At 40.3% G+C, this 22,882-nt stretch overlaps 1 long non-coding RNA gene across 1 annotated transcript in view; it reads left to right on the top strand.

Moving 5' to 3' along the window:
- LOC109639014 (uncharacterized) overlaps positions 1-22,882 on the top strand; it is a 303,271-nt gene that overhangs the window by 76,910 nt on the left and 203,479 nt on the right. Inside the window, exon 5 of the long non-coding RNA XR_011240369.1 lies at positions 2,910-2,992. This is a non-coding gene — a long non-coding RNA (uncharacterized lncRNA). The remainder of the gene's footprint in view (positions 1-2,909; positions 2,993-22,882) is intronic.

Raw genomic sequence — 22,882 nt, forward strand, 5'->3', positions numbered from 1 at the left:
AGCAACTGGCTCAGACATTTGCGTTCTCACATACGGCCCCTCAAGATAATATCTGGCGAATATCTGGATTTCAATGCAAGACTGAAAGTAGTATAATTGTGCAAAATATATACAGATGCACGACAAAAAGTAATTCAATGCAGGATTGACAGGAGGAACACATTTATTCTATCAGCTAGGCAATGTTTTTATTTTTAAGATCTTCCTTAGGCCCTTCTGCAAAACCACCTTAACCCAAGAGTAAACACTTGTACAAATGATATTGGTAACAGCGATCTCTTTTTGGAAAACACTGGCAAACACACAATTTTAAATATTAGTTGGTTTGATTTTGTATAAATGGTCATTAATCATGACACCAGTGTAATCTTAAGTGCATCCCTCAAGACAAATACACAGTACTGTAGTTGTTGACCTCTCATGAGCTGAGCAGTCATTGAATCTTGTTTACAAATGTATAATTGGTCCGTTGATACAGTGCACTGTGAAACAAATTCTGTAAAACTCAAGTTGGGAGTATTTCTCAACACACAACACAGCACAACACTCAGTATTTGTATTTTTAAACCAGCAGGGGAGGTTATGACCTAGAGTCTGTGATAAATATACCTCTGAATTGAAATGACTTGTGACCGCGTAACAAATCTTTATCCTCGGGGGGAAATTCTGAGGCGTCTCCCCAATACTGTGGCTCCATTGTCATCCCCGTTCAAAAAGAGCGAGAAAAACATGTTGGATGAACATAATCATGTGACCAGAAGTAATGACAACCATGACCCATTTGCGCGATGATAATTAGCCATACACAGCCACAGGGTGCTGACCTCCGAGCAGGGATGAAAACAAACCCACTGATTTAAAGCCCCCTTTGTCAGGCAGGAGGACATACTGACATTCTACCATGTTCGACACTTGCTCACACTCTGCATTGTGTGATGAGTTTATAAATACTCTATTCATCCCATATATTTTGTGCTGTGCATGAATAGGTCCCAGTGTCTCAGCTGAAACAAGTCTTTATGCCTCCATGATGTCCGACCCTAACGAATTACAAATCATTGCACCAGTTTCCGTAAGATGTAAAGAAAATCAACCTTAAGGGCCATTTGCGATCAAATTTGTCTTTCATTGAACTCTTTGATACCATAAAACAACATGTGAGGGACATTACTTCTACATTTTGATTGCAGCATCATTCCAGCTCCGCTCCAGGCAACGCATGACACGCAACACACAAGATAAAGATTCCTGTCCTGCTCCGATTTCATTTTTAGCTGCAGTTGTGTAATCTGTTTATTTTTTCCTCAGATGGAAACAAGTTCTCCTTGACAGAGTCACATGGACTCTGAACCTATCACATTTGAAATGGCCACACCAGCAGCTTCCCATTTACAGTAATTATAGAAAACCCTTTCACAGGCTTTTGTTAACTTTGACTCTTTTCAAATGAATAATTGTGATTTTGAAATTCTGTGTGATGGTAAAACAGTCCATTAAAAAAAGGTAATTTAATTTCTTTAAATCTAGAGGCAGCGTCCCATATGTGGGGATATAGACCTCAATTTACATGGTTTTGTCTTGATCAGATAAATAAATATCTCTAAACTCTTTCCACTTCCTTCCGCTTCAAAATCATCTTGTAAAGATCTTTTTAGGATTTTGAAACCGCACGAACATTGTTCTTTACATTTGTTTCAGTGTATTTCAAAATAAAACTATTAAATCTTTAACATGGAACAAACTTGCAGAAGTGAAACATCATAGAAACACGTCCTCCGGCTTTCATTCCTGCATCGTCTACAACCTTGAGTTGTGACGAGAAATCTTGGGAGTCATGTCTTGAGCAAGAAGACGAGAGACGAGATTAGAAACAGAGAACCTGGCGCTGCGTCGGTGAGCTCTAAGCGCTCGAGCTCGGCTCCCTCCGCTGCTGTCTGCGCTGTAAGTCCGTATAGAGTATCACACCTACCAGGCAGATCGAAAATTCAAACACCGAGTGCCAAGATCTTTATGTGGATTCCCTACTTCCAAATAGCTTAGGATTATTCTCTGTCTAAGCTAATACCTGGTGAGGAAGTAAAGCCTGAAGGATGGGATTATTTAATATGGCATTTTTAATGTGTGACACACTAATCACATCTCAGAACAGGAATACTTCAACCATTTAACTTTCGTCAAGGGAGGAGAGACGGTTTTTGGGGGGAGTAAGCCTTCAAAAGAGAGCCCCCTTCCCTCTTTCCTTCCACCAAGCTGCACCTCACAGTGCAGAAACCTGCTGCAAAACCTCAGTGACAATGACACATTGTCGTGCCTTAGAGGGGGGGAATCGAGGGAGGGAAGACGACAGACATGGAGTAACCTCGAGTGCATGAGTGAGGGAAGTTTTTTATTCTGACTGTTGTGGTGAAACCGGGCTGCCACGGCGACGCAGGGAGTATTTCCTAAGCATTACAAACCAATCCCCGGGCCTAGACGGCAGACAGAATTACTCCTCTGTGTACCGATAATGATTTCACAATCCTCACAAACCGGCGTCTGAATCTCCCACGGATTTGGGGATAAAGCCGAGTTTTCTCCCGGATTCCCAAGTTTAACAAGGTGAAGAAGACGAGCTCCGATTTGACCACTGTGAGCCGGTGAGGAAAGTTAATGTGCAGTCAAAACACTGCAGCTGTTGACTGTTGACAGGCGACTTCAGAAAAAGGAGACGAAGAAGAGTGATTTGACAAGGAGGGAATGGGTGAGGCGGGTTCAGAGGCACTCGTCTCTTTGTCTCCGTCATCTGTCTGTGATCATTAATGGTTAAGCATCTGAAGCGTTGCTATTATATCAGCATGAAAAGTTATTAAACACACACACAAACACACACACACACTCACTCACTGCCCTCATGTCTCCCTGTCTTTAAGGATCGCGCTCTGATAGTGGTGAGGAAATCAATGAAGGGCCTGAGAGCAGCCGGTCTGGCAGACTTGACACGCAACAGAGGAAGGTAAATTATTGGAACTTTAATTACTTTGATCCGTCATGCATTGTAGCATTGTGTCAGGGAAGTCAATGCCATGACAGACGCTGAACAAAGGCCAGCGCCGCATTTTCATAACATCTTCACTCCCTTTTCCTAATGCCTGATTAAAGCCGGGGTGTCGAGGACCAAAAGCCCCCAGCCCCTGTTTTTTTTTTTTTTTCTTTCCTTTCCTCCCTCTTCTGTGCCTCTATGCACTGATTTAGAAACTCATTTTGAAAGCTCTGTTTACCCAACTCATTACTGAAGTCAGGGATTGAATGCTGGTCTATTATGGGCCTCGGCACCACGGCTTTACAAACAAGCACAATGCACTGTGCTATCACCATTATCACATTGTATGACCGTAATGTATCGCGCTGTTTTCCCCCCATAAATATAAGTCCGTGTTTTCGGCTAAATTAAGAAGGATTTGACTCCACAATGAAGCCTGTCCTTTTCTGAGTGGCCGCACGAGAAAACAATGACGAAAAACCCACAAAGTAAATGAGCAAGAGTGAGAAATTTCCCCCTTTTTTTAATCATCAAAGGGTGTACAAAATTGCTCCTTTTTTCCCCCTATTTCATGAATATTCTGCCACTTAGCGTTGGGATGAATCTGCAGGATTGTTCTTGGAGCTGATAAATGGCCGGCATGTGTGGTAATTTAGAAGCGCACATTAATCTCCAATCGTGGCCTAAGAAGGAAATAAATAGGAAGCGGAAAAAAAGTAATTGATATCTCGCAAATGGGCAGAGTTCCTAAAAAAAAAAAAAAAGTTATGCAGACATAACTAAGGCGATCATCTGTGTTATTAATTGCACAAACTGCAGCATGAGATGCGAACAGGAGAGGAAAGTGCTTTGTTTTAATTATTCATTCATGCGTTAAGTACAGTTGATGAAAACTGTTGTTTGTGTGGAAAGTGAAGGGAATAGCTCAGAGAAACTGTCAGCCGGCATCAAGAAAGGAACGCCGCTCTTGACTGGAGTCTTAATTCATTAGCGGATCAGGGATTTGTTAACTTCACTATTCCACTGATGGTTTATACTTCTGTTTCTGAGTGATTTGTATTTTATTGTTCTCCGCGGTTCAGGATAATCCCGCACAATGTGACCAAATGGGCTTTGAGACACTTTTCTCAGTCGTAGAGGACAGTGAGGACATTAACTGTCGCTCGTGCTTTGTGATGTGTCCGCGTTGATGTACTGCAGGCGGACAGGCTTGCACTGACACTGGCTGAGTGCCACAGACAAGAATGTATTTGTATATGGACACTTGGTGTGCTCGTAAACAAGATACGTGGCTAAAATGTTTTGTCCCCAGTGATTATTGGATGTTACAAAATAAAATTAAACTGGTCCACGTCCTGCTGCAGTAACATGCGGTAATGCATTAGTGATAATAGTCCTACCCAATACGTACTGTTACTTTTGAAGTACATTTCCTGCTCATACTTGGCAAAGAGTTTTACTTTTTTTTTTTACAATCTAGTTTTAACCATAGCCGACTTTTTCAATGTTTATTATGATCCTGCTTTTGTCAAATATTTCTATAATTGAGAACTTGGTCGTAGTGTAATCTCCGTATTATTTATGACCACAATGCATAATCTTTATTAGAGATTATGCATAAACCTCCCTTTCTTGAAGTGTATTGTGTGTTGATGTGCACAACACAATGCAAACACACACTATGTATTGAAGAAATTGTCACACTGACATCTAAACATGCAGCTTGTCATGCGTACAGCCAAGCACATCATAAAAGGCCGAATACAGCGGCATCTCAATCACCACATACCCTCTCCTGAAAGTAAAGGAGTCACTTTCCCTTTACAGAAAGTTCTGAACCCATATTGTCACTTCGGTGTGAAGTGAACATTTGCTCTCTGTGTGAAACTTCAAATGTTAAGACCCTCAAAAAGAGGAGAGGAGGAAAAAAAATCATACTTCTCTCTTAATTTGTATTGATGGCCTGGAAGAAACCAGCGTGCTTTGCAGTTCTGTAAGGGGGGAAGATGTTTAAGTGGAGATTAATTCAAATTTCTGCTTGCTCAGTACTTGTAAAACTAAAGCAATTTATATTCCTTCTCTTAACGATCCCCCCTTTCTCTGATTGCGGTAATGTAATCTAATTGTAATTATGATACTATCTGAATCATGCAGACCTTAACATGATTGGAGCTACTCATTGCATTAAAAACTAATTTTTGAGTAATGATGAAAGGAGCACTGGAAAATGTGGAAGTATTACATTTTTTCTTTATCTCTGTTTAGTGGGGGGATCTTGTGCTCTTAGTTCTCCTCCTCCCCCTCCATCTCCCCCCTGCCTACAGTCATAGTTCTGGTATAAATGACAAGGAGGAGTGGATCCAAAGAGTGGTGGGAGGAGGTGAGACGGGGGTAGGCTGGATGGGAAATGGACCACCCCAATTAAACGTATCAGGCTCATCAATGGCTGCGGGATAGCAGCGTACCGCTGCGAACAAGTTCACTGTCGTCCCACGAGGTTTAGCTTATCATAGCATGTGCCTCCTACGCTATGCATCACCCCCCTCGCTTCTACCCAACACCCCGCTCAGATCCCCCAAGAGGGGAGGAGGAGGGGAGGGAGTGTTTCCGGCTGCAATGATAAGACTCAAGTAAAACAGTTGTACAAGTCGTGGAAGTGACAGGACTGTTTGAATTTTTATTTAAAGAAAAACAGATATGTGAGGACATATGTTATGTTAAGGATTTCAGCTGACAAAGGGATATAAGTATTTCTGCTTTAGAGAAGCACAAAGAAAACACTATCAAATAAATAGGACTTGAATTCAGATAAATGAAATAGAAAAATTAAATGAAACATTAACGCACACCTTTTCTGCATTGTATATTCTGTCAAGTAAGTTTTCTTATTAGCAAACTTATGTGATATGATATATTGATATATATTTCTATATTGATGAAAGGCTGATACTAATATACCTGTAAAGGCTCATATCACCTGATTTTTATCAGCCAATTGATAAATCAGTCAGGCTCTAGTTTTCTTACCAAATATTTTTTTGCTATAAAGTAAAACCTGCAAAAAAGGAAAAAAGGTCTATTTATTAGTGGAAGTGGTTTGTTGACAGGGTTTTCAAACTAAATAGACACAAATTGAAAACCTTTAACTTTTCTAATTTTTTCTAGAACTTTTATTTCCCTCTATTGCCTAGTAACAGTAAGTTGTTTGTATTGGATTCAGCTTATATGTAAATGTGTAAATAAGTGCAGAGGCAGTGCCGATGACAGCATGTCAGCACTTTGGCATCACTTTAGCCCTAAAGGGATCAGGAAGGTGCTGCACCTGCAAGCCACGTTAACTGTAAACACCAGCGTTCAGGCGCATGTTTATCAGAATATGACTCCAGTCAAATCTCATTTGAGGGGGCCAGAAACCCACGAGTGTGGACTGCGAGCCTATTCACTGTGGTGACAAGCAGACACGAGGAGGTGAGGGAGCAGGAGAGCAGGAGGGGAGGACAGATAACCGGACAGCTTTCACACTCCTGAGGGTAAAGCACATTAGCCTGACCTGGTTGTCCAGGCGGCAGGGGCTAATGGGCATCGAGACACTATGAAATTCTCTGCCGCTGAGAGGGGCTCCTTAAATCATGCAGGGGGAGATAATGTACCTGAAACCCTAACAGGTACAGCTTACACTTCTGGAACACATTTTCTAAAAACCAGAAATCCAAAAATAGTGTCTGAAATGATCAATGTTCAGGTAGAGGAGATGGGTGTGTTGCTAGATCAGCTGACTGCTGGAAGTCAAACAGGTCAAAGCATCAATCTTACACAGACCTAATGCATTTGAAACTAAATTTCAAAGTGCTGATATGTGATTGGAGGGAATGCTCTCTGGACCCAAACTGCTCCGCCACCCTAAAAATAAGTCTGTAGGCAGTGGTTTAAAAGTGTATGTAGAAATTATACCTGCTCTATTTCTTTACATAACTTAGGTTCAGTGTGAACCACTAGTAATAATGACATTATCTCAGAATTTCTCCTTTGTAAACACGTTTTCAGGTGCACAGATATATATATATATATCTCCTATGATCTCAGAATGAGCTTTATTGTCAGAAGACCTGGACCAAATATATATTTTCGGGGACAAACCTTAATATCAGGAAATACAACATTTAGAAATGAGCAGAAATATGCAGTTAAAAAACAAGACAATGATTCTTGGATGTCATTATCAAACCCCCACGACAAAGACATTTTATTGAGGCTTAAAAATGTGCAGTTTAGCCATAAACTATATTATAAGTAATTGATAAATAAAAAGAAAACACAAATAAAACCAATTATTTAGAATTTGAATGAAGAAAATACATTTTCAAGTAAAATGTAAACATAAATGCAAATTCTTTCTGCATTGTTTATTCTGTAAAGTTTCATGTTCGCTCATATTTACAGAATTTTGATACCAGTCACGATAATATTTTATCAATCTAAGGGTGTATATAAGGCTGTAAAAGAACAAATATGTCTGAATGGTACCTTACAGTTGCCATGATATGAAAATTGCTGAAGGATATGTGATTTTGCCCCTTTTCACAAGCCCCCCCAACCCTGAAAATCCATCTGTGCATGTATTTTTTTTTCTTTTAACGCACAGCCACACTCAGTTCGTTCAGCCATGGCAAACACGCACAGATCTCCAGCTATTCCCCTTCTCCTGATGCCCTGCTCTGCCTCCTCTGTGCCACCTGGGTGCTCCAGTGGCTCCGAGGCGAAGATGTGCAAGACGTGGGCAAACTGTGTTTGTGTGTCTGAGTGTGTCTGCTGAGGGCATGAGTCATTTTTTCATTGATAGACTTACAGCAAACCCAGATCACCATGTGTTTTATAATTATGTCAGGAAGTAAAAAAAAACTATAAAACCACTTTATCAGGAAGTGGCAGTTTATTAAAGGAAATTGCAAAAGTTTCTAAAGTCTGGGCGTCATCAAATTTTCTTAGTCTATGAACCACCGTGTAATCATGAATATATAATAAGTGCACAAATTATTTTAAAAAAGCTCATCAGTTTCAATATAACTTAGTTTCTGTGTTTCTCATACAGGAAGAGAGTTCACCGGAGTCCAATGGATACAAATGAAAATGAAATTGGGAATAAATTGAATTCAGGTTTTGATTTTACCCGAGAGTTTTTCAAAGTAATTTTGAGAAAATGTCTTAATTTTATTGCTTGTGCTCTGTGCAGCATCGTTTTCATATTGATGCCATTATATAGATATTTAAATCTATATCTAAAAAGATATATAGACAATAAATAGCTTAACCCCAGTGTTCCATTTTCCCCATTTAAAAACATACTCAAAATAAGCAGGTGCATTCCAAATAGAGGAATTCAATCTATAATAATAAGCTTAATCAATGAGGAAATTAATCAAAATTGAAGATGGAGGCTTTTCTCTCAATGAAAAATTTCTTTGGCGAACATTAAAAACACAACCCACTTTCTTCACGCCATCTTAGCTAAAAGGTCATGTTTATTTATCGTTTTCCAGGAGGAACAACTTAATACCCTGTGACAACTAGTTGCTGCATGATTTCCTTCCTGCAGAGCATAGAAATCAACAGAAAATAACCCTGCGCACAAATGGATCAGAAGTCTCAGAAAAGCTTTATCTGATCTCATACGGATTGAAGGTGTGTCACCGTGCCCTTAACATGTGGACTTTAATATAATCTCCTGCCACCGTGAAGGAGCCTCCATTTCGTGAACGAGTCGAATTCAGACAACGATGCCTGAGCCGTAGGTGTAATTTACTGATGATACCAATCTGAGCTCATTGTATTTCCTTAAGTACCCGGGAATTAGTTTCTGAGGAGCTGTGCGGGGAGGTTTTATTCAGCGTGGAAGGGTCACAGGAGAGCCAGAGCCTTGATGAGACGGGATGATCAGGTTCTGTCTCTCTTAAGTCTCAAGGGTTTCCTCTCTTCGCAGTATTAAAGACTCCCTGATTGGACTCTGGACACTCTGCAGATGTTACCAGCTGGCGAAAAGGGGAGTCACGTGAGCCAGCATCGTGAGTCGCTTTAAAACCGCTACTTAATATCAGCGCGCACATGCACACATATGTTCAGCCAGAAAGATTCAAAGGAATCTGCATATGTGCAGAACAAGTATTTCACTGCTTGCCAAAGGCTTCATTGATTAGAAGAATCTAAACATCACTTTGCATGAAAAAACTATTTGCAAGAGGAGTCATGAGGAAATATGTTTGTACTTTCTTCAGGCAGGAAGGCCAGCGATGAAATGAAAACAATTAAAAGTATGTTTTTTTAGAAGGCGTGGGTGAGACAATTAAATTTACCCCGGCAGAGCAGTCAGGAGGCCATGCAGGAAGCGAGGTGGGATCGAAGGAGAGAAAAAAAGGTCTCTTAGCAACAGCCAACCCCCTTTCCCAGCCCTCTGCCTCCTTTTCCTCAACATTTCAGAAACCTTTGCCCCCTCCAGCTCCAGGAGGGGAAGGGAAAGTTTCCCCAGGTGTCTCTTACACCACGGCTGCCTTACGATTGGCTGAGGTCGTCCACTGGCTGTCAACCACCTCCCTTAAGGGAAATCTGGCAGATCTCAAGGAGAAGAAAAAACACAGAAGGGGGGAAAAAATTAATTTTAAGCTCACATGCCCCACTGGGTGCCAAAGCCACTTCGGGGATACTGAAGGATGCCTGAGCTGACAGGATTTGACTTCCAGAGGTAGAGAGGTGACAAACTCTATCACGGGTAGAGGGCAGCGGAGAGGCCTGGGAGGGCTAACCTGTTCTCAGGGATGGCTGACCTGCGGTCGTATTGAACCTGTCTATCTCTCAACGCCGCCCTAAGGTACCGTGGGGGAATCTGAAAGCGAATGGTGAAGAAAGTTGTTACTGCAAAAAGAGACGGTAGTCTGGCGAGGGGAGGAGAAAAAAAAAAAGGAAAAAAAGTGGCAGAATTCAGGGGTGTAAATGATGAATTACTTTTCATCAAGTGAAGGGAAACATACTCCGGAACAATCCAGAAAACGGAGCAGGGAGAGTCTGACCTCGTGCTTCAGAGCAGCCAATATCTTCATTCAAGAAGACAACCATGAAATTACACAGAAAATGGGATTGTCATGAGCGGGCCCTTGAAAATCTTGGTGTACAGTCATTATGGCACGGGAAAGAGCCTTCATCCACACATCATACCCCGTAAGAGAAGGGAAGCAGGGTGTGTATCCGCAGGGACAGCTGCTAGAAAGGAGAAGGTCGGAGCAATTCTCTGTTTCCCAGTTTCTTCCTCCAAAAATACTCTATGTGTAGTGCATATCGTATTATAACTCTACATTGAGACACATCACTCTGTAAACTGCGCTGTGTTGTATTTGTAGATGTCTGCATACGAGACAATGTAATTAAAAGGAGACGGTTGTTTCTCCCTCATATGAAAAATTACACACACGCACACAAAAAAAGGTTTCACGAACAGATGCATGCACAGCGAACACAGGGCCTAATGAGCAATCAAATAATAATTAGGAAAACCAAAGAAGAGGAAAAACAGTCTGGCTTTGAATACAAGATGTTCAAGTTAACCTCTGAAATGACTTGGACAAGGAATCTTCAGAGCAGTATATGTACATGCGTTACTATAATGTACACTAAGCAAATATAAATGCGTACGTCAGTGTGCAAGTGTATTTAAATTTATGGCACAGGCTCAGCAGGTCAGGACATTTCAGATTAATCTTGTGTTAGACACCGGAACACACTCGTATGTATTGATTGCGTATCTGCAGACTTGCATGACACATTGTTACTATTATATTAACAACTAGAAAATGGAGCACATACTCTGCCAAGTCCCAACAGTCTCCTTCAAATTCAATAAGGCTGCATCAAATTGCACACACTCACAAATATCAGTTCCCTAAATATGGCTGAAGCAAAATGCATGTAAAAACATAACCTCCTTGACGGATGTAATAACAATTTCATTAATCAACTCATTTTACTTTATTGTCATGACAAATAATAAACATGCTCAGATTGAATTGTACCTTTTCTTTAAGAGACCGTAATAGAGTGATATGCATGTTCTGTAGCTCCTCTCTATAACCCGTCTTTGTGAAGTTGAGCCATTATGCATCATGTCACAGATTCTGGACAATGTCTTCAGCTCTTTTTCATATCACACATACTAAGGAAGGAAGGTTCATGAGTATTCATAGCTATACTAGCAACAGCACAGGTTTTAATACAATAGATATTTTTACTTCATCAGTATTTAATATTAAATGTTGGACTCCTCCTCTAATCACAGCTGCAGAACCAATCTGTAAAACCCTCTTGTAAAATCATATTTTCTCTGCTTTCAGTTTCCCCACAATGTTGTAAATATAGTTTCAGAGGGTTTTTTCCTCTCCTGGCGAGATGGAAATCTATTATGCCAAAGAGTAACAGCAGTCAAGTTTAAATCGACTTGATAAATTTAGCAGCAGCTGTGGCAGCTACAATAAAGGAAACAGAATAATCAGTATTGGCCTCGAAAACCTAAAGTCATTATCACTTGAATCATGCATTTTACAAATGCATGGGATTTCTTTTCAGGGGGTCCTTAGAGACAGTGCCTATGGACAGTGTAAGATACATGGCAGACAGTAGCACATATATAAATATCACACTGAAATTATACATTTAGAACAAGGGATGCACTGTTTCCAGTGTGAATGTCCTTTTTCATAGAAGCTGGAGAATCCTGTTTACGATGGAAGGAGGGAAACTGAGATGGGGTGGGGGGGGTGGAGGGTGGCACTAAGCTATCTCCGAATTCTTTCCCCTGAATGCCGCCTGTACTCTCAAAGCACAGAATTAACGAGACGAAGAAAAAATGTGTCTTGGCGTCGGAGAAGCGACGTGTCCGTGGAAAGTATTTTGAAGGATCTGTAATTTTCAAAGTGCTCTGCATTTAAATGTCCCTTTTATTCCTAAACAGCCTTAAGACACTTCTCAAACTGCTCGATTCACATAATTAGATGGGGCCGACAGATGACTCTCTCACTGTGCCACACAGCCATTAGAAAAGGGGTCATTCTCTCTGCAGAATGGCTACTGTTCTCACTTGTCATTAATTTGCCACTTCAAAGCAGCAAAAGCATGTGACACCACCGACAAATGAAATAAGTTACACTTATCTCAGTCACCATTACAGCTGCAAACTTCTCAACTCCAATCACACCCTCACTTTTTAACCGTCTTTTCAAAGCGTGCTTATGTCCTCCAGTTCAGGATGGCATTGGGGGAAATAAAAAACTCGGAAAATTTCAAAGTCGTGCCGTCTTCTCTGCGGAGCCTCCACTGGATGTTGTTCGTAAATGGGTAAATTCATTTGACTAGTACTGACAGCCCACCGTAAACCTGTCATACTCACACTGTACTCTGACATTAAGACATTCCTAGACAATGTCATGGTGGATTTTTGCCATCCCAAATAAAAAGAAAACATCTGCACCTCTAAAACATTAGTAGCTGTTGGATTAAATAAATTCTGGATGCAGGGGATTATATTTTCTCATCTTGATAAAAACCATGTAAACTTTCATTTAAAGTCAAAAGGCCAAATTGACTCAAACTGGAATAATGAGCTGTGTTTTAACCACAAAATATAATGCATAGGATATTATTATCCCTGAGATAATGTAGGACGTCAGAGTTAATTAAGTGTAGTGGCATTCACAGTACATTTCCTCCTAAAGACAGTGCTGATTAATATAGTCAAAATACATTTATATAGCAGAGATAATAGTATCTTCAGCTAAATGAGGGCCATACTTGGCTTTATGTGAGCAAAGACTACTCACCATGCAGCAGCCATTGAAAATGACATGTCATATAATACAGTATATACTGTTTATTATTGCTCATTGATTTAAAGCTTAGAAGCTTGTTCAAGATTCTATAACATAGATGGGATATATATAGTAATATCATAGACTATATATAAAGATGGACGGGTTTCCACTTCCTCCCACTATCTAGAAATTAAAAAATGAACGCTGTCATCTTGTGCAATTGGAGCCAGACTCTAAGCAGTAGCAGAGGACGGAGCTCTGGTATCAAGGTCCCACCTATACGCTCGATAAACCAATCATGAGGCAATCACGATGATTCACCCCCTTTTTATAGCATCAAAAAACGAATTGCAACACTTGTTCATCAGTGTGAAAAGAACTATCTGAAATGACATAAAACCATTTTGAAAAATGTATTTGACAGTTACTTTGAGTTTTTAATCCCATGTCCCATCCACTGACATGGAGGAGGCAGGATTTACGACAGCCACCAGGGGGCAATTGAGACAGTTAGGCTTCACCTTTGGGAGCAGTCATATCAAAACTCAATGAATGTATTTTCCCCATGTAAAGAAAATACAAACTTTAGCTTTAAAACTTCAGCTCAACTAAACACAGCTGTGCTCTTATACTTTTTTTTACAGCAAATGCATGAATACAATTGTTTGGTGTCTTAGTTTCTGCCTCTCTGGGTCGTAATTTGCAAAATGTTTTTGTACGTCTGAATAGCAGTTAATCAATATCCCATCCCCTTGTCTTTACACATAGCTCTTTGTCAGTGGGCTGCTGCCCCACTGAGGGCCGAGTTTCAGTCACGCCACAGTTTCCTCCATCCTCGCCGAAATGTTTGAAATGCTATCAAAGACTTGGCGTCTCCATCAAAGAGGTAAACTTTAAAAGGGTTCCACCTTTGCCGTTGCCGCTCCCCCCGCCTCTTCTCCCTTTAATCTGGCAGGGGTTTGGCAGTCAAAGGTAAATAAGTGTGAAATGGGACATGTGTTTTCCATCCTTTCCCTTTGTCACACATGTTCTCCTCTCTCCATGATTAACATTCCACCTACTCCAGGTCCCCTTTCTTGGCGATTCGCGAGCCTCGCACAGGCCGGCCTGCCAAAACACTCCCTGGCCACCTGGAATTACAGAACTTTCAAAGCCTACACTTCCTTCCCATCTGAAATCCATTGAGCCTATCAGAAGCCCCCCCAAGTGTAGGATGACAAGAATCTGGCATATATATTTATTCTGGAAGACTTTGCTTTTTCTGATCGACTGTTTATTGGTCTTCGTTAGACAGTGGTAATTATTTGAATAATAAGCCAACAAAGATGAATCCTCCCTGAATTCAAAGCTGCAGCTCTGAACGGTGCCAGCAGCGATGTCTTGAGAACATCATGAGACAGGAAGTAAAATAGGGGAGGGGGGGGCAAAAGGATAAACACATTTTTTTAAATTACCCAGTTTTAGTCACATGAAAAAAAAAAAGAATCAAGACTCTTTTTTCAGCCCTGTCTAAAATAAGCCGTATTCCTTCGCTGTGTTTTCAGGCACAGGATGGAAAAGCAGACTGCTTGAGATTTCCCTCGCTGTCGGAAGCCGCCAAGTGAGTACAGGCCTGCCTTGGGGCCCGAGGTTGGCAGCCGCACGCCAGTTGTTTTGTTTACCTTCCCCTCAGTATCCGAGAGACGTCTTGTCAGAGGTCTTTAACAAAACCAATCTCCTAATGCTACTGGTGCCTGTGTTTACTTATTTATTCCATCGTTTGTGTTGGCATGCCACTCACATATGGGACTGTCTGAATAACCTCACAAAAGCGTGATGGACATGGGTTTAGTTTCACAATGAAAGGGTGTGATTTTTTTAAAGAGGCATTGATGAGGTTATTACTGTCGACAACGGAGCAAGAGTCCGACCCCTCCGTGCCCAAAACGTGGCTCGCCTGGCACTTGCTGTCATCTGTAATGTGTTTAAGTTTTCAGACAGTGATTCTAGGGTGTGCTGTACATCATCTGATATAAGTGAGGTGATGGAGGGCACCAACGAAAGTGACTACGCTCATGTAACAGTTTTCCCAATCTTTTCCATATGGGTAAAAAACCCATGTCCAATTATATTGTTGCCTTTTCCTGATAATTACTTCAAAAGCTTGAGTGAAAAGTTCTATACCATTATCATTCTTTATCCTAAAACACAGGAAACTGTCAGAAACTATTTTACTTTGCATTCCTGATTTGTTTTTTCTTATGTACCCTAATCTGTTATAATTCTGAACTATCATCCATTTTACTTGAGTGGAGTGTGTTTTTTTAAAATGCTAAATATCAGAGTTTGGAACGAACCAGCTCACATGTCCTTGAAAAGCATTCAGGAGCCACTCAAGCCATTATTTTAAATCACACCCACGTTCTCTTCCATTTGCTTGGAGGGGATCTGCCACTCTCCCATCCCTGAGCGCTTACCTCCATATTTTGAGTCCTTGTACCTTGGCAGGCGGGTCCAACCATATGGCAGAACTAAGTGTCGATTATCAACCAATCTCATATATCACACACATACTCGATAAAGCCGGATATTCATCACTCATGTAGCGCTTTGGTTTTTTTTTTCTTCTGCGCTCACTGTTAAGTAATGACAGATGAACAGTCTACCTACAGCGTCACTGATCCAGAAATATCAAATGTGTTTAAGGGCTGTGCCAATAGTCTGTCTTTTTGTCATTGAATCACAAATGTTAGATGTTGGCGGCAGAAGGATCCTGTTTGATGCATTTCTCCTAATTTTCATTTTGTTATTTTGATAAAGGGTGTAACATTACTTTACCAAAAGAGTCCTTTACTCTGAAAGTTTAGAGTAGAACACTAAAAAACACATATTATTTCTATTGTTACAAAGGATAATAAAATATAACAGGGAAAGATAGTACACTCTCCCTGAAATGTATACGCCTTTTGCTGTGTACATAACATATAAACTTGTCACGCCACTGTGACATATTGTAAATGTTCAGAAATAATTGAATGAGTTAAATGAAGAAAAGAAAAATAAATAAAACTAGAATGTGACTCGATAGCGTGCATACCTCTGCCAACATTCCCTTCATGAGACCACTTTCAAATCCACTAAATCCAGATTTTTATTTGGATCAGCACCAAATTGCACATAAATATCAGTCCCCTAAACATCATCAAGATGCACCAATTATTCTAAGAGAAATCAATGCAAATTTGAAAAACACCTTAATTCACAAAGATGTCTGGAGACGTCCCCTGATGCAGATCTGCACCAAAAGTTATTTCTTTTGCTATTTTTTAATACACATTATAAAACATCCAAGTTAAATTACCAGACTAGATTGTTGCTGCTGCAGATGTTAGTCATCTCTTTTTCAAGTGTAATCTAAATATGCAACAGCCCCTGCATGTAGATTAGAGGATATATTATCATATGTCATGTCCTGATGATCAAAAAGCTTAATCAGGAACACAGATATGATGATTACCTATGTGCCAGTCTTTGTACAGCAGCAGAAAAGGCTGCCATTGCGCCTCAGTTATTAATGCAGAACTTAATTAGTCATAATTTTATACAACTAATTTACTCAGGACGCATTAAATAAACATAGATGTCTAATTAGAATACTGTGTTATACTTGTTGGATTGAGCGCAGGTACACACAAACACACACACACACACACACACACACACACACACACACACACACACACACACACACACACACACACACACTTACAGATGCCGTGTTCATTATGAGGCAAATACCTTAGCAACTGATCGAGCCTTGAGCATAATGGAGTGAGAGTGATTTGCATCCACAAATACTCCAGCACTGTGCCTGTTTGTATATCATACATTAACTGTACAAGTGTAGAATAAGCCCCTAATTCCTGGATCAGCAAGGAAGTAATTTTATGAAGACTCAAGGGTTAAAGCCACAATACTGTGATAATCAATGTTTGGTTTTTTTTTCTATTTTATTCTTGAATAAGCTTTAATGTTTCCATTACTAAGCTTCACTTCCCTTTACAGTCTGAATGTCTTAACTAGAATGTTTGCAGTTTTGTATAGCTGTTATTACCACCACTGTATCGCTTACAAGCGCAGCAATAAAGCAGGTTGCTATTCTCGACCATTATATCACGATACCTGGACATGTAACACAATCAAAACCAACGCTGCTGCGAATAACTTTTCAGATCTGAACAAAATACCTCATATTAAATTAAATGTAGCTAGAAATTAAACCAAACACACAAAATGTTTCCCACCTAAAACTAAGCTCACTTTTCTTATAATCATTCATCCTACCACTTTTTGGCACCATCACATCGTCTATTTATATATAAGGTTAATCGGAGTTTACTATTGCACCAACAACTCGGGTCCAGATCAGAGTATCTAATATTTAAATGAAAATGTTACACACACATATGATCATTTGTGTCATGTATGACATGATGCCAGTTCATCTTTAATAGAATAGTGAAACACACACATTTGCTAAGATAGATGCATGCTCATTGACTCATACATACAGAGTATCCCATCCACTTTGAGTGAGTGTGGTGTTTTTCAGCCTGCAGCAGTCATCAGCAGGCAGCAGCCGGCAGGCTGCGGTGCAGAAGAGCAGTAGGACAGTGCATTAATGAAATGTTAATGGCTGAATTAAGACCAAAATAACCAATCTAGCCTGGACTCCTGCGTGAGTCCATTAGCATCAGCGCGCCATGCTGAGGCAAACGACAACACTGCCCCTCCCCTCCTGCATACCGCCACCACAACCTCCATCCAATGCAGGGGCCATGGGGCTGGGTGCCCATGCAGGTAGATGGCAATGACGGGTGGGAGGGAGGTAGAGACGCCTCTCCATCTGCCTGACCTCTGCATGGCTGCTGCTGGGAGAGCATCACAAACGATTTACAAATGAAACTGAGTTGGCACCACTGGGAGACTCGCTCTGCAATTGATGAATGACAACAAGAACAATTTCCATGTTGTTTTAATGGTGGAATTTGTTTGTCTGTTGAAGTTGAAATGTTGCTTCTACATAGGTGGTGGTGAATCATGTGCAGCAGTAAAATCTGCAGGATTTCAGTCTGACCAACTGCAAGAGAACTTAACTCACTAAAAAGCTTTTGGTTATTGTGAAAAGTGAAAACAGTCACTATAGGACCTCACAAATAAATGATATTAATATATCTAACCAGCAGTGATATAAAGTCATTATGTTTAAAGTAGACACTTTTTACTTGATACAGATTGTCATTGTTTTGTTAACTAGCTACTGTCTTAGCATGATTATGGAGTTTTTCATGAGAAAAATACAGTTTGGTAAATAAGGACAGCATTTACGATTTGTATTGCATTCATTTACAGTGAAGGTGTTTTACTAAAGTGTGAGATGTTAGACTTTTTGTTAGTAATGGAGATTCCAAATAAGGCGGAGGATCTGTTTTTGTCTTATATGGTGCAATTTTCAAATTTGGTGATGTATTGTTTAATTACTCTCTCTTCAAAAGAGCAAAATATAGTAAATTAACTTTTGAATAGCTCCGTTAAGAACATCTGATCTGATGAAGGATCCTTAACCTAAAAATTTTCCAACAGTGCGTGAAATGTTTGTTTTCATTGCAAGCGACCTTCGAACACTGTCTCTTTAAGAATCAACCAAGAGGTCAGCGCTGTCCCTTCATCCGTCTAAATGAATGTAGCTCGAGATCACTCGGGTCTGATCTTGATTTGGATTTTATTTAATTACGAGTATATGAATGCATGTCTTGCTTTGCTGTAATGCTGTTATTCTACATCATGGAAAGTGTAATTGAGACCACACAGGGCATTACAGGGCAACATTATGGCTGAGGAGCAGAGTGATGTGTCTGTGCGTGACGCGCTGCTCCCTGCTTCTTAATTACAAACTTGGATCACAATGTCGCTCCAAGAATCACACTAGCATGTTCCGCTTGCATCTCGTGAGGAGGGGTGTCACGGATGGCCCCTGAGCTCCCACATACCAAAGTACTTCAATAAATCTGCTGACAAACATCCACAGATACTTCATGAAACAATCTGAGGAAGATAAATTAGAGCTCTTAACCTGGTAATGTTCTCTAATTGGGGGAAGCTGTAATTGGTTTAAGCATTAATCAGGTTCGAGCCGGCCGTGGTTAAGTGTGCGAATGCAAGGTTTCCTGTCGAAGTATGAAAAGAGTTTTTGTTGGAAATAAATGTGTTTGTGCCACTGGGAGCCTCTGGAGCACATTATGTGATCATGATGACCCTAAGATTCAATGACCAAATATGCACTTAGTGGCTGTAATGCTTGTACTGTGTGCTTTGTGGGAAAACTGTCTCTAAACTATCTCTAAACGTGTTCTGGGCGGGGGTTTCATTCTTGTGGGAGGTTGTTCCAATTTATATATTATGCTGAGTATATTGACATTGCATATAGCAAATTGAATAATGACTAAATGCAGTTGCAGATTAGAATATCTGTCACAATTTTCTCTGTAAACAAAATGGCAGAACCAAAATCACCCACATTTCGAGCTAAATTACATAAAAAGCACATTCAGTTACTAAATTAAGCCATTTGCAGACATGAACTCCAGATAATGTCAGCACAATTTGTTCCAGACTGTTTTTGGAGTTTTTCTTTCCTTTCTCAATTAAACCACGGGACGTTGTGTTTGTTCTTCTCAGTTTTGTGTCTTTCACCCACTCGTGGTATTAGATTGATAATAAATCAAGACGGTGCAGGTTGGCTTGGAACACTACTTAAAATATTCTGTTTTTGTTTGCACAAGAAGATAGTAAAAGTGTGTTTTTGGTAAATCATTGAGAAGGTCTGTGTGGTCCATCACATGCCTCAAGTCAGCATTGATTTATTTAATTTGATTGATTGAAAACTTCAGTCTCAACACAGACTTGTTTAATGTTACTCATGGTTTAGTTGCCAGAAGTAGTTATTGCAGGAGAACAGGTTAAAGATGTTGACATTGAACACTTGCAGATACACTACATGGTCCACGGCCAAACGTATGTAAACCATCGCACATTACACTTACATGTGTTGGATGGCGTCAGGGCTGGAGGAAGGCCACACAAGTTCTTCTACACATCACGCTAGGAACAAATATTTCTTTATACACGGAGGCAGAAGAAGGGAACCCTGCACAGGATGTATGCATGCCTCCCAACTTTCTACATACTACTTACAAAGTGCATGTTAGTAAGGGTTGAGCTTGCGTCCCCTCAAAACCATTAATACAATGACTGTGAATCTCCCATTAAATTACTGGTGATCTTTCCACAGAACTGTGGAATTCTGGCTCCACTCACTGAGGTTCAAGTCAACCAGTGAGATAATTTCAGCCTGCAGAGCAGCTCTGCCTCTGAGGAATGTTTGCATAATTAAAGCCCTGATGTACAGTGTCTCCTCTTGGCTTGATGGTGACATATAGTACATTATATGCTCTTCTGGGACTCGAACTTGTGAAAGACAAGTCTCCAGCCACAACCCACTCCTCCACTTTCTCAGACTGCTCCGGGGGATTGTCTTAAAGCAAATGTTTTGGACAAAAGAGGGAGGGATTTTTTTTCTGCATAATGCAGAAAGCATAAAGATTTGAAGGGATCTTTCACTGTTCTTGAAATTTACAGCAGGGGCTGCTGCCAGTAATGCACAGTGGTGTAATAGATTTAACATCACCATGGCTTTCAGAAAACAAGACCCAGGGAGGGGCGAGGGAGTCGGAGAGGGAGAAAAGAAATCATAAAGATGGAGAAAAAGGTTGTCACTTTCACCTTGCATACTTGTCATGCGCCCAGCGTCAGGTCATTAAATTCACATTAGGCCTCTCTGAGGGACCTTCGGATGCTGTTAGTGCACCTAAATCTGTGTCGCAGTGAAAAGAATCACAACTTCCTCCTTTCTGCAATGGGGGAAAACACACACATAAAAGCAGATATGCTGCACTTTGCATTCTGACACTGGATCATTATGGTCGCTCCTGTCTGTATTTTTTACTTTTTCCGAGGTCGATAATGGAGACCAGGGGCACTAGAGAGACGTTGGCCATGTCCATTTGTCCATCCCTGGAGGACGGAGCTGGATCTGAGTCAAAGTTTTAGATCGCTGCCACTAAGATGGCATTAACTCTGGGTCTCCTGGGATGGCTGCGTAAATCATTTATTAACAGAAACCTGCGGAACCCGTTGCAAATGTCAGATCACGTTATGCCCATGTCCATGTATTATTCAAGGCAAAAAAAGGTATTTTGCCACAAAAGACAAATACTGTAGATGGAAAAATAAATATAAAATACTGTAGAAATCTTCCAAGGTGCCTGATCCAGGGAGACACAAGTAAAAGGAAAAATAATTAACTACATGGCAACTTACTTTTCTTTAAAGCTAACAACCAATATGATGTGATTAAAAAATCACTATAAGAGTTTAAACCTTAATAGTTCATAGTCATAGTATGTCTGTGACCTTGCATTTATTTATTCCTACAAACCAAATTTCCTCCCACACAATAAGTACTTCCACCACATTCAGCTATAGTGAAGAAGTTGTTTCAGGATTCTAATAATATCATAATAGTAAGAATAATAATGAGTCCTAATTTTTCTAGCACTTTTCAAAGTGCTTCATGAGAATATAAAACAGCAATAGAATTAGATACAAATTTAAATAACAAAAATACAATTCATCAGAGAAAAAGAGATCAAGAGAAAAAAATGGATGTACAATATTTTCCAAACATTTTTCATCACCCATTTTGTGGAACTGGTTTTTACCTAAAGGCACGCTTAAGAAAAATCAACAACTTTTTACAAGCTATGAAACTTTAATTATTAAAGGGAATGAGAGTCATGATATCTTATCTTCAGCCTGAGCCTAACCCTAACCCCAAATTTATGGAAGTGCAATACTCAATCTATTGACTATTCCTTTAGTACAAAATGCTGAAATAATCTTTTTTCTAGAGCTTTACCACCAAAACACCACAGTGTCGGATGGCAAAACAAATCGAGAACTTACCAAACCTACCAAGATACGTAGGTTAGCCTAGTTCTAGATAGCTATTCTAGTCTTCAGATGATTTGTGACCGGGATTACACAAGTACTACTGGACTGATGAAATGACAGATTTCATATTTAGACATTTCGGGGTTTGGTATCGATGACTGCAATTTTTTACAGTTCCAAATAAAAATCTGTCTCTATTAGATTTGACTGTGCAGTATAGGGGTGTAGGCTTCTTTTAGCTGCTGCTCCATAACAAAAAGGGCTGGAAACCTGTAACTAGCACCAGAATGTAGCTGAGAAATATAATGTGGTGTTAGCTATGATGCTTGTTAAAAATTTAAGGGGACTGTTTGGACCCTTGGCAGATGTGTGCGCCTCTAGTTTCTCCTATATACAGTAATAAGCAGAGTTTCATATATCTATTGAACTATTATTGACTCCACCCATTAAGGACGAATCCAGCCAATCAAGACTTTTGTGAGAACTGATGTGTTTGATTGAAAGACAGCTGAATCACGCTAATTTGTTTTTTCACAAGCAGGGATGCAAACGTGAGAGACAATTGCACAAGTATTTAGGGAAAGTGGCTGGGTGGTGACAATGACCTTCGACGTGTTTGTCTGGCCACGTCTGACATTGGCCACCTCATTTGCCTGCATATTATTGTTTATGAACAGGAACCGGGGGGAGGGAGTTTATAGGTTGGTATTGGACGGACAGCTGCTGTGTTTGGCTGTTGACCAGAGGCCTAATAACCACTGCATGAGTGGGACATTACCTGTGAGCAGCTGCCATCCAGTCGCATGATACTGAGCCCAACAATAACCGTTCAGATGCGAATAGAGTCACTAATAATGATTTGAGCCACTCAGTATCCTCCGACCAAAGTTGTTTGAACTTGAGTTTGTAACCTCTGGTGACACCATGTGTGGATGGATAGAAGATTCACTTTATTATATGTGATGTC

Source organism: Paralichthys olivaceus, chromosome 24 (genome assembly GCF_024713975.1).
Source record: "Paralichthys olivaceus isolate ysfri-2021 chromosome 24, ASM2471397v2, whole genome shotgun sequence".
Classification (NCBI taxonomy): domain Eukaryota; kingdom Metazoa; phylum Chordata; class Actinopteri; order Pleuronectiformes; family Paralichthyidae; genus Paralichthys; species Paralichthys olivaceus.